Genomic DNA, 16,139 nt, shown 5'->3' with positions numbered 1-16,139 from the left:
AACAAAGGAATAAATGGGACGAGTTTTCTTAATTTTGGGTCCATTTTAAAAATTTCGTAAAATATAGAACTAAAATCATTGAATTTTTTAAATTTTGATACCATATTAAAAATTCCACAAAGCAGCAGATGAAAAATTTTGCATCCCTATAAGGATTAAAGGCAATTTTAGTCCCCTAACTTCAGGTCATTCTTATTTTAGTCTCATAACTTACTAGGGTTCCATTTTAGTCCCCTAAAACTGAAAAAAATCTCAATTTTGGTACAAATTTCTTCTGAAAAAATTGTCTCACTCGCCGGAAAAAATAGCATTTCATTTATGTAATTTTTTAAATTGGGGGTTGCATTTTTATTGATTGAAATGGATGCTGTGGCGACTACCTAGCGCTGACATGACGACGACGTGAATATTTAATCCACGTTATCAGAATTAAGAAAAAAAAAAAAAAAAAAAACCCCACAAAATAGACGGGCTGTCGTCCGAGGGGCCCCATTCGCATCGTGTCCTATTCACCGCGCTTAGGAAAGAAACTCATCACCATTTACGGTTAATAAATTCATAAATCTCTCCTCTCTCGCTGGTCCCTTCTGTAATTTACTTCTTTCCCGACGGTAAAAAAACATAAATTTTTACTTTTTCCAGTTGTTGGAGTTGGGATCTTCACCTTTAAACATCTGTTCTTGATGCCCTTCTGGAGGATGGAGAGTGGGTTTCTTTTCTGCAAAGAGGGAAAAAAAATCAGGGTTTTCTTGGCCAAATTACGAACCCTATTTCTTGAAGGGCACTTTTCCTTGCCCTAATCTTCCATCCCCCACTCACATTCTTTCCTTCTCCCTCTTTTCTTGGTGGGGTAAAATTCTGGGTTCTTGAACTGCGAGTCTGAAATGTGCTGTTTTTGTGAAAATAGGTCTGTTGGTTGTTGAATACTGTAGTTGGAAGCATGTTTGGGGAGTGCTTAGGGGCCTGAGGCCCTGAACTGTTAGTTGGAGATGTGCAATAATCTTCTCTTTAATCTAAGAAGACAGGAACAGAAGCTTCATTTGTTTAAATTTTTGTGGGTGAAAACGAGACACTGATGTCTGAGAGGAGTGGTAAGTGGATGATGGTAAGTAGTAAAATGGTGTCTATGTGTATGTGTGTTTGTGTTTAGATAATCTGTTGAAAATGCAATCATAAGAGAGTAGCCGTCTGTTTTGTGGGGTTTTTTTTTTTAATTTTGATAACATAACCACGTCGTGCCTATTTTTTTTATTTTCACATCGTCGCCACATTAGCGCCAGATAGTTGCCACATCATTCCTTTCAATCAATAAAAATGCAGTCCTCAATTTAAAAAGTCACATGAGTAGCATGTGACTTTTTTCCGGCGAGTGAGGCAATTTTTCGACAAAATTTGTACTAAAATTGAGATTTTTTCAATTTTAGGGGATTAAAATGGAACCCTAGTAAGTTACAGGATTAAAACGAGAATAGCCTAAAGTTAGGAGACTAAAATTACCTTTAATCCTCCCTATTATATGGGACTAAAAGTATAACTTTGTCAAATTTGGACAGACATACATATATAGCATGATGATTTGACCAATCCTTTTATATGTCACAATTAAGATAATTTCGTAAATTCTAATTAATTAATAATATATGTCATTGACTTAATTTGTTGATGCCTTAGCATTCAATCTATTAATAAATCTTAGTCCAAAGTTTTGTTCTATACTTTAATTAGCTGTTTCATATTGACCTTTAATTACATCTTCTAATTTAATTAATGCTTTAATTCGAAACTTAGGTTATATCTTATATATAATATTTAAAAGCCCATCATCGCTATCTTTTAATAATTTGATAAAAAAGCTATATATAAAAAGGACATGAAATTTCATATTTTCGAGTGTAGTTCTAGCTATATTTTTCTTTATCAATAGCTAATACAGTAAAACCTCTATAAATTAATAACTTTGGGACCATGAAAATTTATTAATTTAGAAAGATATTAATTTATCGATAAATTAATATTTTATTAATTAAAAGAGAGATTTTTTAAATTCAACAAATTTAGTACATATGTATTGAAAATAAATGAATTCATATATGTTTCATTGATTATATTCATGTATCAATTAATTTTTTATAACTAATTAAATATATTCATGTATAATATCAATTCATTATTTACAATTAACTATTATATTCATAGACACATGTATCAATTCATTGGAATAACTTAAATATACATGTTTACATTAATTCGTTGCACTTAAATAACTATTATACCCAATTAAATATATTCATGCATGATGAATGAAACATATACTACATAAATCTCAATATGATAATAAAATAATTCATAACACCCAACCATGTCTTATCATCTAAAAGGCATCGCAAAATCATCCATGAATGATCAAATGCGTAAAGCATTACAGACTTCACATTTTAGTAAATTATAATAATATTTATAATTGCAATATTTATGAATTATTAATTTAGAGTTTTAATGGAACCTAATATTTATAAAGGAATTTTTCAAAAAATTATTATTTTATTATCTTATCGAATTTGATGATTTTTTACAAAGGCCCAAGTCGGAACCGGAAGATTTTTTTATTTTAGAGAGTTTATTAATTTATAGAATATTAATTTATAGAGGTTTTACTGTATATATATATATATAAATTATATATATATATAAAAGTAGAAGAAATATGACTTTTATTGCATTTATAGCTAATTACTATAATTAAAAACAAAAATTTGTGTGGAAATTAATTAAAATGGTCTCGCAACTATATTGGTTCGTTATTTCTATAAATGAAGTCAAAATATTTGTTATAATTAAAAAAATTGTGAAAAATATTTTATCCATAAATAAATCGTAGCGAAAATTGATTAATCGTAGTCAAAATTTAAGTTTTCATCCGATTGTGGTAAATGATATTGATTTATTATTATTTTAAGCCGTAATTAATTTTAGAATAGAAATAATTAATATTTTTTGTAGTGTAATTAATCTTTTCGAAACCCCTTTTCTGTAAATTCATATTGCATTTCAAATATTTTATGTACAAAATTGATAAAAAAAATTGCAATCGGCATATAACATGTCATTGGTTGAGTTTAGAGCTATCCATGAGTGAGCAACACCGAAAATTTAAGTTTATTATGATTAGGGTGCTCACGATCCGGTGTCTATTATTTTTTAAAATTATTATCAAATTTGAATAGTCATCGGTGATTTTATAAAATAATTTTTTAAATTATCATTTTTAAAACCAAAATAAAAAATTTGATATTGTGGAGACATACACACACCTATTCTTTCAATATCAATACATTCGCCGATCCCTTCATGCTATTAGACGAGTTGTACGCTTTTGGCCTAACAGAGATTGGGCAACGGATGTTGAGTGCGCTGCGGGAGGTGGAGGGGTAAACATATCGTCAATATGGCCTATTGCGCATTACTGGGTGCTTGTATATGGAGAGAGAGAAATCATAGATGATTCGAGCATACTGAGCGTAACCCGAATATTGTAGCTAGCTTAATTGTGGAGGATGTTAGACAGCGTATACTTAGCATTACCTTAGCTAGCTCTGTTAGTATACATGCACTTTATAGATTGTAGCGTATCTCTTGGCCTGTCGAGGGAAAGACTACCTGATTCATGATTGTTGTACTATATCTTTTCATATTTATCAAATACCGAAAAAAATTCGGTATTATGCGGTCTCGACAGTTTGGCAGTTTTAATACTTATAACAAAAATGAGACATTGAGATAAATAAAAATAAAAAAATAAAATAAGTGCTGATATGTAGCAATTAAGAAAGACCAATATTATGCACTATAGACCACCAACACTCTCCACTACTTTAAGTAAATTAAAATATAAGAACATATATAATAATCCAATAAGGAAACACTTAATTCAACAAAGGTCAATAGTCGGTTATGGACATTAAATATATTACTAAGAAAGCATATTAAATTTAATTGCATCGTTAATCAATATTTGATAATTAGTACTAGGTTGAGTGATAACAAAGATAAAAGACAGAAAGACATAACAGAGATAGAAGACGGTAAGAGAGAAAAGACAGAAGTGGAAAAGGGGGAGAAACAAAATAGGGGAGAAAAATGAATGAAAATTAGGACAATCATGAAATGAGTTTAAAATTTGAATGGGCTCAAAGAATTAAGCTTTTTTTTTTTTTTTTTGAATGAAATCCAAATATAAATTTTACAAAAATGGCTTTGTAAGATGATTTTTTGATAATATATGAATTTTGGGCTTATATAATTTGAATATGAAAATATTTAAAAAATTAATTATTTTATCAAATTATTATATATATAAATATACATAATTTAAAAAATTAATTGTATATTTAGCTATACAGTTCGATTTGGCGATTTTTTTAAGCTTAAATTAAAACCAAACTAATAATATGGTGCGATTTTACTCTAAATTTAAAATTATAATTTGAAAAATAAATCATAAAAAATAGTTCGATTCGATTTGGTTTGAACGATTTTGGGCTATTTGAATTTTATTTTATCACCCCCGAATTATAATAGTTACTCAAATATGATTGCAGTACTTTTACATTACACCAATATCCAAATTCATACCCATTCAAGGATAAACTATATTTTATCATTCGAAATATACCCATTTTTACATTTTATCATCGATACATTTTTTGTGTCAACTTACTATCTAAACTTTACAAATTTTGACTTTGCCATTTATGATTGTCTTTTTGTTGACTTTTCTGTCGGAAAAATATCACATGTTGTGCATACGTGAAAATATCATATTATATAACCTTTAAATATCACATGTGCACTGTATGTGATGTTTTTTTGATGAAAAACTTTGTTAAAAAATAGTTATAAATGGTAAAGTGCAAAATTTGTAAAGTTGAGATGATGATTAAATTGATACAAGAAAAAAGTGTAAATGCCAAAATATATAAAAACGACCACAGTTCGAATGGCAAAATAAACGAACTTTATTGAAGAATACTTTTCAAAGTATAACGAAATACAAAAACTTTTTAGTGATAAATAACATTTTTATTTTAAAAAATTGCTTGGGGATGTTTTCATGGACAAGAATCAATGGCTTTGTTTGTTTTCATGTTTTTCCTCTCTTATAAAGTAACCAAAAATATATTTCGAATATTTGCTTATTTTTTTATAAACCACATTGTTAAGTGCATTTTAATTTATATTTATTTATTTTATATTAATGTAGAATGCAAACAGGACATATTCATAACTTTATAAAAAAAACACACATTATTTTTATTTTTCTCTCAATATTTTTAAAAATAAAAAATACTTTAAAGTAGACCAAAAAATTTAGACTTTGCATTGGGTTGAGTAATATTGACTTGGTATATAAATAGGCTTTGTTTGTCTTTTCGTGCTAATTAGATTTGGTCCAATTTTTGGACTTTTCTGTTTAAGGAGTAGAAGACTTGTAAATTCGAAATGTAGCCTATGCCAAGAAAAACAAGAAACCATAATCCACACAATTTGGTAGAAAGGTATTGAGAACTTCACAAATTTCCCATCTTGAGCAAAAAAAAGACTAAGGAAAATCATTTCTTTTCTTTAATCTAAAGATAATTACACTAACACCCACAAAATTTAAATATATTACAAAAAAAATTGCTTTCAATTTCCAAAATTTACATTATTTGCGACGCTATTTACATTACGAATTTGGTTAAATAGTATAGTCGGTCCCTTAAGTTTAGATTTAGAATCACTTTAGTTCCTTAAGTTCATGTTTTGATTTTAGTGTCCATAAACTTTAATTTTTCTTAAATTGGTCTCTCTAATCATTTTTCGATGAAAATATAGATTATTTTAACTTTTTAGAGGGTAGAAAAGTCAATTTAGATTTGTTTCTCGTTGTAGCCCCTTACAGTCCCATTTACTTGGGCTAATTAAGTTGAATAAGATTAATTATACAAGTTAGTAGACCATTTACATTAGGGGATAAAGCTCAATACTAAACATTGTGCAACCTAAATAACTCAACTTGCCCGAAATAGTAAAACTGGACAAAGGGTAAAATCATAAAATTGTCCATTATCTTCACCACCCAACCTGTGTTTTCTTCCTTCCCCTGCCTCCTCCTCTACCTTTTTCTTTCCCTCACCAGTGATCCCCTCTGTCTTCTTCTTTTCCTCACTTCATTTGGAATGAATTTAAGATGTTAGGAAATACTCAAATTCAAGCGTTGTCACGCAATTCTCCATGAAAGGAATTGGATTTCTATATAGAAGGTTAAGCTATTCATGACTCAGTCACACTGATGAAAAGTTTAGATGTTTGACATTCCCTACTTCTTGTTAATAGACATTATAGATATGTTGTTTGATGCATTGAATCTGATGTTGTATAGACTTTGAGCATAACAATGGGAATCGGGAGTATACCGGTGAGGCATATGACAGCTATTGAGAACAATCTTAAATACCTAAATATGGAATAAAGAAGTACTCTTAATACACATTTTGTGGAGAGTTGATTCTGGATGGTTAATACAATACAAGTTTTTTAGGTTCATATGCATAATATTTAGTCTCAATGCAAACAAACATTTGGATTTAATGCTTGGAAAGGTTTCAATCAGGATAACATAACGAGTTTCACCACGAAAGTCGAGTGTATGGCGACTTTAGAAGTGACTATGAAAAGTTGTTTAGATTGAAAATCTCGTCCACTAGATGGATATGGTGCCTAGCACGGTCAAACTGGTAGTTATCTTGAAGGATAACAACAGGCTGTTGCACGAACAAACAAGTCGAGATCTCATCATAGATCTCGGAAAATTTCTTAGACACAACCACTTGCTTGGAGCGATGGTAAGAAGAGGTGACGGGCGGTTGGACCATGTTACTTTGGCAGAAAATTGTGGCAGACTCATGAGATTGAGCTGGTATGACAGATTGCTCATACTCAGATGGTCTGGGGGACATGAGTGATTGTCTTTGGATCAAGTGGTAGATTGTTAGAATAGGTGATCAGAAAGTCAATTGAATTGACAATTTTGGGAACTAATAATCTTTATTAATGTGATATTAACTTGATAAATATAGTAAGCTTTCATCTTTGGTGTTTGTTGTACTTACTAATTATGTCAAATGGCATTTTGACTTCACAACAAATGCACATAGACTAGTTAGATAATCCATATAGTTGGATTGCGCATTGGATGGAAACTATGAAAGAGATTTTGAGGGTTTGTCTGAAACGTTTCAAATCATTGGCCGAGACTGGACATCGAGAGTCCTATAGAGGCTTAGTCTAAGTATTGCATTCATTGGATGAGTATTGTGCGATACGTTCAAAAAATGTACGGGTCGAATAGATGGGAAAGTCGAATAAATGTGATTGAATAAAGCCATAAAAGTAAACAAATATGATTGAAATTCGAGAAATGATGAAAAGTATGCGTGAAGAAGTACAAGAGCACATGATAATGTGTTTGTAAAGTGCTTAGAGAATATCTAGAGAGCAAAAGAGATAGTTTAGAGAGTAAGAGAGGTGTGAGGGGCGTGAGGGGTGTCGTCCAGAGAGTGAGAAAGGTATTCCCAGTATGGAGGAGTAAACCTGTATTTATAAAGTGAGTGGCCCCATCTGTCGGGGTGTATCCCACTCCTGAGATTCTTGAAGGATGTGGTTGAATGGTTGGGATAAGGGGCAAGTTGTCCTTATCCGCAGCTAGGTTTACTTTAGTTGGAGTTATCTTCAGTCTAGGTTGACCCCCCGCCTGCAAGGAGTCCTAGCCATCAGGAATGTCCTCCTTGCTAGAGCAAGGTGGCTGCTGACACTTGGGTTGATGAGGTACCACATGGGAGAGTGGGGTGCACGTGTGTGGACCTTTTTGGTCGAATGTTTTGGCGGGTTTTGATCATGGTTTGAGTTGGGGGATGTCCTGGGCCTCCGTTCCTTTCTTTCTTTTTGGGTTGCTTGGGCCTCTTTTGGTCCGCCTATTTTTATACATATCATTGTGTTTCATTGGCGAAAGACGTGGAAAGTCTAAGCAAATTTTGTGGGTTCATTGACAAGGTTGTTAATTGACTAGAATTTTCGACTCCAATAGTACAAGATTAGGCCTCATATTGAGGAACCATGGAAGTTACATGCATATGATGGTTGTATCTTGGATCTAGCGAAAGATGATCGTATCTTGTTCAATGCAATCAGAATATGTAGTAAGGATGGTGGATACCAAGATAGAAACCGTCACCTGTCAGTATATGATAGTCGAGTTTCATATGTGCTCTGAGATGGTTTGAGCTTTTAAAGTCTATGGTCACAGCGATTGGTCAAGTAAGGAATGGTTTCCTATATCAACGAATCGAACAAACACATCCAGAGTTATTGAGCATAATTGTCTAGTCCAGGATGGAAACCGACATCCAATTTAATGCCTAGACTTAGATTTGAAGATGGATGATGGAAGGACTGCACCCGTATAGAACTCGAAAAACCTAAATTTTCACGCCAATATTCACACAATCTCTAGTGTCATGGACTATTGCTAGACGGCCACCCATGGTGACGCAAACTTTGATTAATGGTTAATAAAAAATAATTAAGTATATTTTATTTAATTAATTACTATATTGGATATAAGCCTAAGTCTAATTGAGGAACCTAAAGAGTCACACACAAATCACTATGAAATTTGTGGAATTAATTTGGATTTAATTTTAGAATAAACGATTTAATTGAATTGAATTTAATTCATTCAATGAGAATATAAATGATGGGATCATTTATCGAAAAATCAATTCGACGGATAGCTGAAAAATTAATTAATTGGACTAGATTTGCTTAGCATCTTTAAATTAATTTAATTAATTTATTGGGTTTGGCTTAGTTGATTTATTGGATCAATCAATTAGTATTCGGGTTTAGATTTATTTAATTGGATTGAATGAACTATTGGACTTAGTTGGGTTAAAATTTATTATATTAATATAATGCGCAATGGACCTTGGTTGGACTTGACTTAATTTAATTAAATCAAGATCGATCCGCAAATTGAAGTCCAAGCGCATTTGAGATTTAGGTTGAAGTAAGTTAGGAGGAGTTTCAACTCCTCCACACCATGTAAGCATATGAGCAGTCATGATGAGGGATATGGAGTGGTTTTTCTCACCATAGTTGGAGGTTATGTAAATGTGTATGTATAGGCTGCTTTGGAGGCAAATTTTGTGGTTTAAACTTGGAATTCAATTGTATATATTATACAAAATTACACACACAACTTCAATGCATTATTCTTACTCTCACTCTCACCATACGCCACGAAATTTGCACCCCAAAAGCTCTACCAAACTTCTCAGTTATGTTCCATCGAGAATTGGATTCAAGTTTAGAATTTAAACAATTCAGAAGCACTAAAGAATAATATTTGTTTGAACTTGTTTTCTTCTTATTTTTTCTATCTAGTAAAAGATTAGAATTTCAATTCCATTTGTGGTATGGACAATTTAGAGGAATTCTATATTGAATTCTCAAATGAACAAAATGGGAGAATGTAAAGGAAAAAATGCACGTTGCCGTTTGACTTAAAAAATGAAAAGGAAGAGTTTCATTTAAATTTCTCTACTTTTAATTTTCATCCCCTTGCCATATGCCAACATGTTAATTTTATTTTTATGTTTGTTGACAAACACCAAACGTTTGAAAATTTCAAAGGAAACACCTATTTGAAACTGATCTTACACTTTTTAACTTTCACGTTTTCGCCGTGTTCTCGGGCCGCACTGGTTCTAATAACAGAGTCTGGTTCGGTGTTATGGATTTAGGATTAACATACTTTTATATATTGGGTATGAACAACATGTTTAATTTAATTTTTAAAGCATATTTTATGTCTTTGAAGCATGATTATGTGCATAGAAAATATGTATTCATTTTGCTTTTAAACTATGCATATATATATATATATATGTATTTTTTTAAATTGAATTTTCTACAAATGCATGGTCTTATTTCAGTTTTTAATAGCAAAAATTTAGCAAAAAAGATTGAAAAATGCAGCAGCACTTCCCATCGGTCGATCACTGGCCAGCAGGGTGTGCAGCCGGGCATGCGCAGGCACTGCCCATGCGCTACTTGGCGTGCCCCCATTGGCATAGTTTGCTTTCTTCTTCCAATGACAACCCAACCACTCTCTCCAATCCCAAACGCCCATTCGTGATCTTTATATTGATGATGATCTTTATCTCTTGAATCATTACAGATTGAAATCTTCTACTTGCCCCCAACACGTGTCAAATTCACCTCATAACCATCCTAGAATCATAGTTTTCAGTAAGCTTTTCATTGGTACAATGCATATCAAGTCCTATGACTGGTCAAATGAGGTGGATAGGAACACTAACGGAACAATGGCAAATGATAAAGACCCAAAAAGTATGTTTCTGGTCGAAATTGATATTCTACCTTTACTAATTTAATTTGTGAAATCACTTTGGCTATGTGGAAAAATTAGGTCTTATTTTTTTATCAAACATAATTTATTATCTAAAATATCGTTCTAGCATGCCTAGCAGAAATATATATTCATTAGTCCAGAACTACCTTTTTTACCATAATATCCTCATTTCGTGGTCTTTCATCCAAGGCTAAGACCAAAATTGTTTGGTCTTTTTCATTTTATCTTCGCCAATTCAAATTTGGGTCACATAATTAATAGTATTTGAATCTTTCTTAACATAACTATATTCAATTAAAGACCTAGATGGACATGTAATCTTTATTGGGCTATGCTAAGCCTCTCTCACAATTTCATGCCACTTCTACTACTTTCCTAACAAGCCCTGGTTGTCTATCAATCCTGAAAGGTGGTCCTATTTCTCAATTTTTATTTTATTTATTGATTCAGGTTATCCTAATGGACTACGGCTGGACAACTAGGGTTTATTTATTTAGATTGAATTTAAGATGTTAGGAAACACTCAAATACAAGTGTTGTTCACTCAATTCTTCATGAAAGGAATTGGAATCCTACATAGAAGGTTAAGATATTCCCAAATCAATCATGGTAAACTGATGAGAAAGTTTAGATTTTTGACATCCTCTACATCTTTGTAGACAACATAAATATGTTGTTTGATGCATTGGACATGATGTTGTATAAGCTGTGAGCATAACAATAAGAGTCAGGTGTGTAGCGATGCGGCAGATGACAACTGTTGAGAACAATCTTTAATACCTGGATAAGAATTAAAGAAGTATTCTTAATGCACGTTTTTATGGAGAGTTTATCTCAATGACTAATGCTATACTAGCTTTCAGATTCACGTGAGCAATCTTTAGCCTCAATGTAACGTACGTTCGGATATAATAGTGGATGGTGGCTTAGGAAGGTTTCAAGCAAAATACCACAAGGGATTTTACCACAAAAGTTGAATGTATGACGACTTTAGAAGTCGTGTATGAGAAGTGGTTTGGATTGAAAATTGCATTTATTAGATGGATGTGGTGTCTAGTACAGCCGAGTCAGTAGTTACTTTGGAGGATAATAACAGGTTGTGGCGCGAACAAACGAGCCGAGATCTCATTATAGATTTAGAAAAAAATCATAAACACAGCCATCTGCTTTCAGCGATGGTAGGAAGAGGTGACAGGCAGTTGGACCATGTTACTTTGATAGAAAATATGGTAGACCCATGAGATCGAGCTGGTATCGCAGATTGCTCATGCTCAAATAGATCTGAGGGACATGGGTGATTGGCTTTAGGTCAAGTCGAAAATTGTTAAAATAGGTGATCAAAAAGTCAATTGGATTGATAGTTTTGGGAACTATTTAGCAATCTTTATTAATGTGATATTAACGTGATGAATGTATTAGGCGTTCATATGTGGCGCTATGTATTTGTTTGCTTACTGATTATGTTAAATGGTGTTTTGACATCACAATAAATACCCACACACCAATTGGATAATTCATGTAGTTGGGTTGTCTACTAAATGACAGCTATTAAACCAACTTCTAAGGGTTGGTCTGAAATATTCCAAGTGGAGGACCTCGAGATGGGTATCGAAAGTCCTATAGATACTTGCTTTAAGTATTGCATTCATTGGATGACTGTTGTGTTTCATCGAAAATATATGTGGGACGTCTATGCAACTTTAGTGGGTCAGTTAACAATGTTGTCAACTAACTGAACTGGCTCGTGGGAATCATCATATGGAAGCCTGGCAAGTTTGGTCGGTATGGCTGGAATCCTCGGCTCTAATAGTCCTCATATTTGAAAAACTATGGCAGTCATATGCATGTGATGGTTGTATCTTAGATCTGGCGAAAGACGACCTTATCTTAGATGTGGTTAATATAAGTCTTGTCTAGTGTAAACAAAATACATAAGGTGAATAGTGGGTTAGAAAATACATAGGGTGAATGGTGGGTTTCAAAATAGAATCTGTCACCTGTCAGTATATGAGAGTCGAATCTCCTGTGCGCTCTCAGATAGTTTGAGCTCTTAGAGTCAGTGGCCATAGCGATTGGTCGAGTAGGGAATGATTTTCTATGTTGACAAATAAAGCAAACACATCTCGAATTATTGAGCATAGTTTTCTACTCCAGGATGAGAACCAACGCCCAATTTCATACCCTACACGTAGATCGAGAGATGAAAGATGGAAGGATCGTACCCGTATAGGACTTGAGAGCTGAAACGTTCACGCCAATATTGACCTAGTCTCTAGTGCTATAAACCGTTGTTAGGCGGCCACCCATGAAGACGAAAATTTTCAATTAATGATTAATTAAAAATAATTTATTTAATTTAATTTAATTAATTATTATATTGGATACTTGCCCAAGTCTAGCTGAGGGTGAACCTAAAGAGTCACACATAAATCACTATGAAATTGGTGGAATTATTTTTGAATTTAATTCCAGAATAAATGAATTAATTAAATTTAATTAATTCAAGGAGAATACAAATGATTTGATCTTTTATTGGAAAATTCAATTGATGGATAGCTCAATAATTAGTTAATTGAATTACTTGATTTTGGGATTAGCATCTTTAAATTCATTAGACTAATTTATTGAATTTAGCTTAGTTAATTAATTGATTGGATCAATTAATTAATTAGTGTATGGGCTTAGATTTATTTAATTGGATTAAACTATTGGACTTAGTAGGGTTAAAAATAATTATATTGATATAATATCCAATGATTTTGATTGGGCTTGATTTAATTTGATTAAAGCAAGACCAATCCACAACTTCAAGTTGAAACCCATTTGAGAGAGGTTGATGCAAGTCATGATGAGGGATATGGAGTGGTGTTTCTCATCATGGTTGGAGGTTATCTGAATGTGGGAGTATAGGTTACCTTGGAAGCAAACTTTGTGATTTGAATTTAGAATTCAATTGTAGTTGATAGGTATACATGAAAAATGCCTATAATACCCTTAATGAAGGGCATTTCAGTCTTTTCACCCTGGATCCGCGTCTTTTCTATCGGTCGGGTTGGAATGGACTTGGCCCGGACCCAATTATCCACTTGAAGACCCAGACAACGACAACCGTCCGATCGCGGACGTAAGCTAGCAGATAAGGCCACGTGGCCCATTCAATAGTATCCAGCTAAGCCCTATAAATACCCCAAGACGCTATATTTTGAGATCATTAATGCTAAGTCTTTTTTATCCACGCCTTTAATCGCACACTTTTATCTCGATCAACCTAACTTGAGCGTCGGAGGGTCGTCGAGCTAACTTTACTTGTCTTATTCTCAAGAACCCAACACTTGATCTTGGTGGAATTAGCTAACCGAAGTGAGTCTCTCATTCAAGTCGCTGATTTCGAGCAAGATCAGTAGTTATTATACAAAAATAAACACACAACTTCTATGTGTTATTCTTGATCTCACTCTCACCATAAGTCACGAAATTTGTAGCCCCAAAAGCTCTCCCAAGCTTCTCCTACAGTGTTTGTTTGGAATTGTTTTCTTCTTTTTCTTTACTATCTAGCAATAGATTAGAATTTTGATTTCATTTTATGGCGTGGAAAATTTAGAGAAATTCTATATTGAATTCTTAAGTGAATAGAACGGGAGAACGTAAAGGAAACAATACATATTGTTGTTCGCTTAAGAAATGAAAAGATAGAGTTTCATGTAAATTCTTGTACTTTTCATTTTCATCCTCTAGTCACATGTCGAACATGTTTATTTTATTTTATATTTGCTAGTTGACAAACATCAAATGCCCAAGAATTTCAAAAAAAACACCCCTTTGAAATCGATTTTAAATTCTTTAATTTTCACGCTTTCGCAGTGTTGTCATTCCACTTCATAACCATCTTGGAATGACAGTTTTCATTAAGCTTCTCTTTGATACAATGCATATCAAATCCTATGACTGGTAGGTGGACAACAATACTGACAATACAATGGCGAATGGTATAGATCCAAAAAGAATGTCCTTGTCGAAACTAATGTTCAATCTTTACTAATTTAATTTGTGAAATTACTTTGGTCATTTAGAAAAATTAGATCTTCTTTTTTTATTGAACACAATTTATTATCTAAAGTATCTTTCTGGCATGCTTAAAAGAAATATATATCCACTAGTCCAGCATTGTTTCGTGAACAATGTATTGGTCCCAATAGTTGGATAGTTTTGATAAGTTAGTTCCTATTTTTAACCCTTTTGAATTCAACAATAGATTTATGAAAATTTGTCTAGAACTATACTTCTTTTCCTATTCATCTGGTGAACTTTTCATCCAAGGCCAAAACCAAAATAGTTTGGTCTTTCCTTTTTATCTTCCCCAAGTCAAATTTGGAGTTACATGATTAATAGTATTTGCATCTCTCTTAACATGAATATATTGAAATAAAGACCTCCAAATAGACATGTAATCTTTATTAGGGCTAGGGGAGCTCTCTTACAAATTCGTTGCACGCCACTTCTATTGTTGTCCTAATTAAGCCCTAGTCGCACATCAATCCTGAAAGATGGTCCTATTTTTCAGTTTTTGTTTTGCTTATTGATTTAGGTTATCCTAATGCACTATGGTTGGCATGCCAGACAGGGGTCGTTTTAACCATTTTTCTTGAGAAATTTGATTTTTTTTTATTTTTTCTAATTTTTTGAAATTATTAATTTTGATAAATTTTAATTTTAGTTAAATTTGATTTGTCTAACTTGAATTGTGCCTTAACGATTTCCAAACAAAAAAATATTTTGATGCATTGGATGTATAGCAGATATTCATTTTTTTAATTGCATTATTAATATCATATTTTCTACATTTAATTATGTTTATGGTATTTGATATCAAATATCAATTGCTAGACACATGGAATGTTTATTTGCTTAATATGTTTATATTTGATATAAATGTATTAATTATTATTTATTGAATAAACAATGGATGATCACAAAGTCCATTGACCGATGAATGGTTCAATTTTATGTTAGAGGAGGACTGCGTGCCTCTTTGTTTTAATTCTTTTTTTTGTTTTTAGTCTTGAAGTAATAAGGCCTGATTTGTCCCTCTCTTAATATACTCCCCCAATGTTTTGATTCTGGTTTCTAATTTCAATTATAATGAGTGTAGTTAAAAATGTAAAATTTTATTTATTTTGAATAAATATAAGCTTTCAATTTTATGAGTGTAGTTAGAAATATAAGCTTTTATGTATGATGTATTGGAATACATTTATACTCTATCATTAAAACTTTAGGATGAAAAATATTATAATGATGAGGTCTCGATCACAACAAACTTAAACACTCACTTGATCCAAATAAATATTATGCCTAAAATGAAATTAAATCAAATGGATTGCTAATTACAAGCCTTCCATCCATGATAATGTAGCGTGGATGTTATTTCTATCCATTCGTGGTCTCACGAGTCGTGGCACATTTGGAATGGGAGAAAGCTACACTATTATTGTGAATGAATGGAATATGCTCTCGTTTTTATCTCACAAGTTGTGGAGGGCGACAGTTGAGATATTCTTTTGGTTGATGGATGGGGCCTATTGCTGAGTAACATTGTTCATTGCAGTCCTCGGGATCACGTGAAGAAGCAAGTCAAAATAAAATGGAGATCTCATTGGATGAAAAT

Source organism: Sesamum indicum, linkage group LG9 (assembly GCF_000512975.1).
Source record: "Sesamum indicum cultivar Zhongzhi No. 13 linkage group LG9, S_indicum_v1.0, whole genome shotgun sequence".
Taxonomy (NCBI): domain Eukaryota; kingdom Viridiplantae; phylum Streptophyta; class Magnoliopsida; order Lamiales; family Pedaliaceae; genus Sesamum; species Sesamum indicum.
This window is presented reverse-complemented; position numbering follows the sequence as displayed.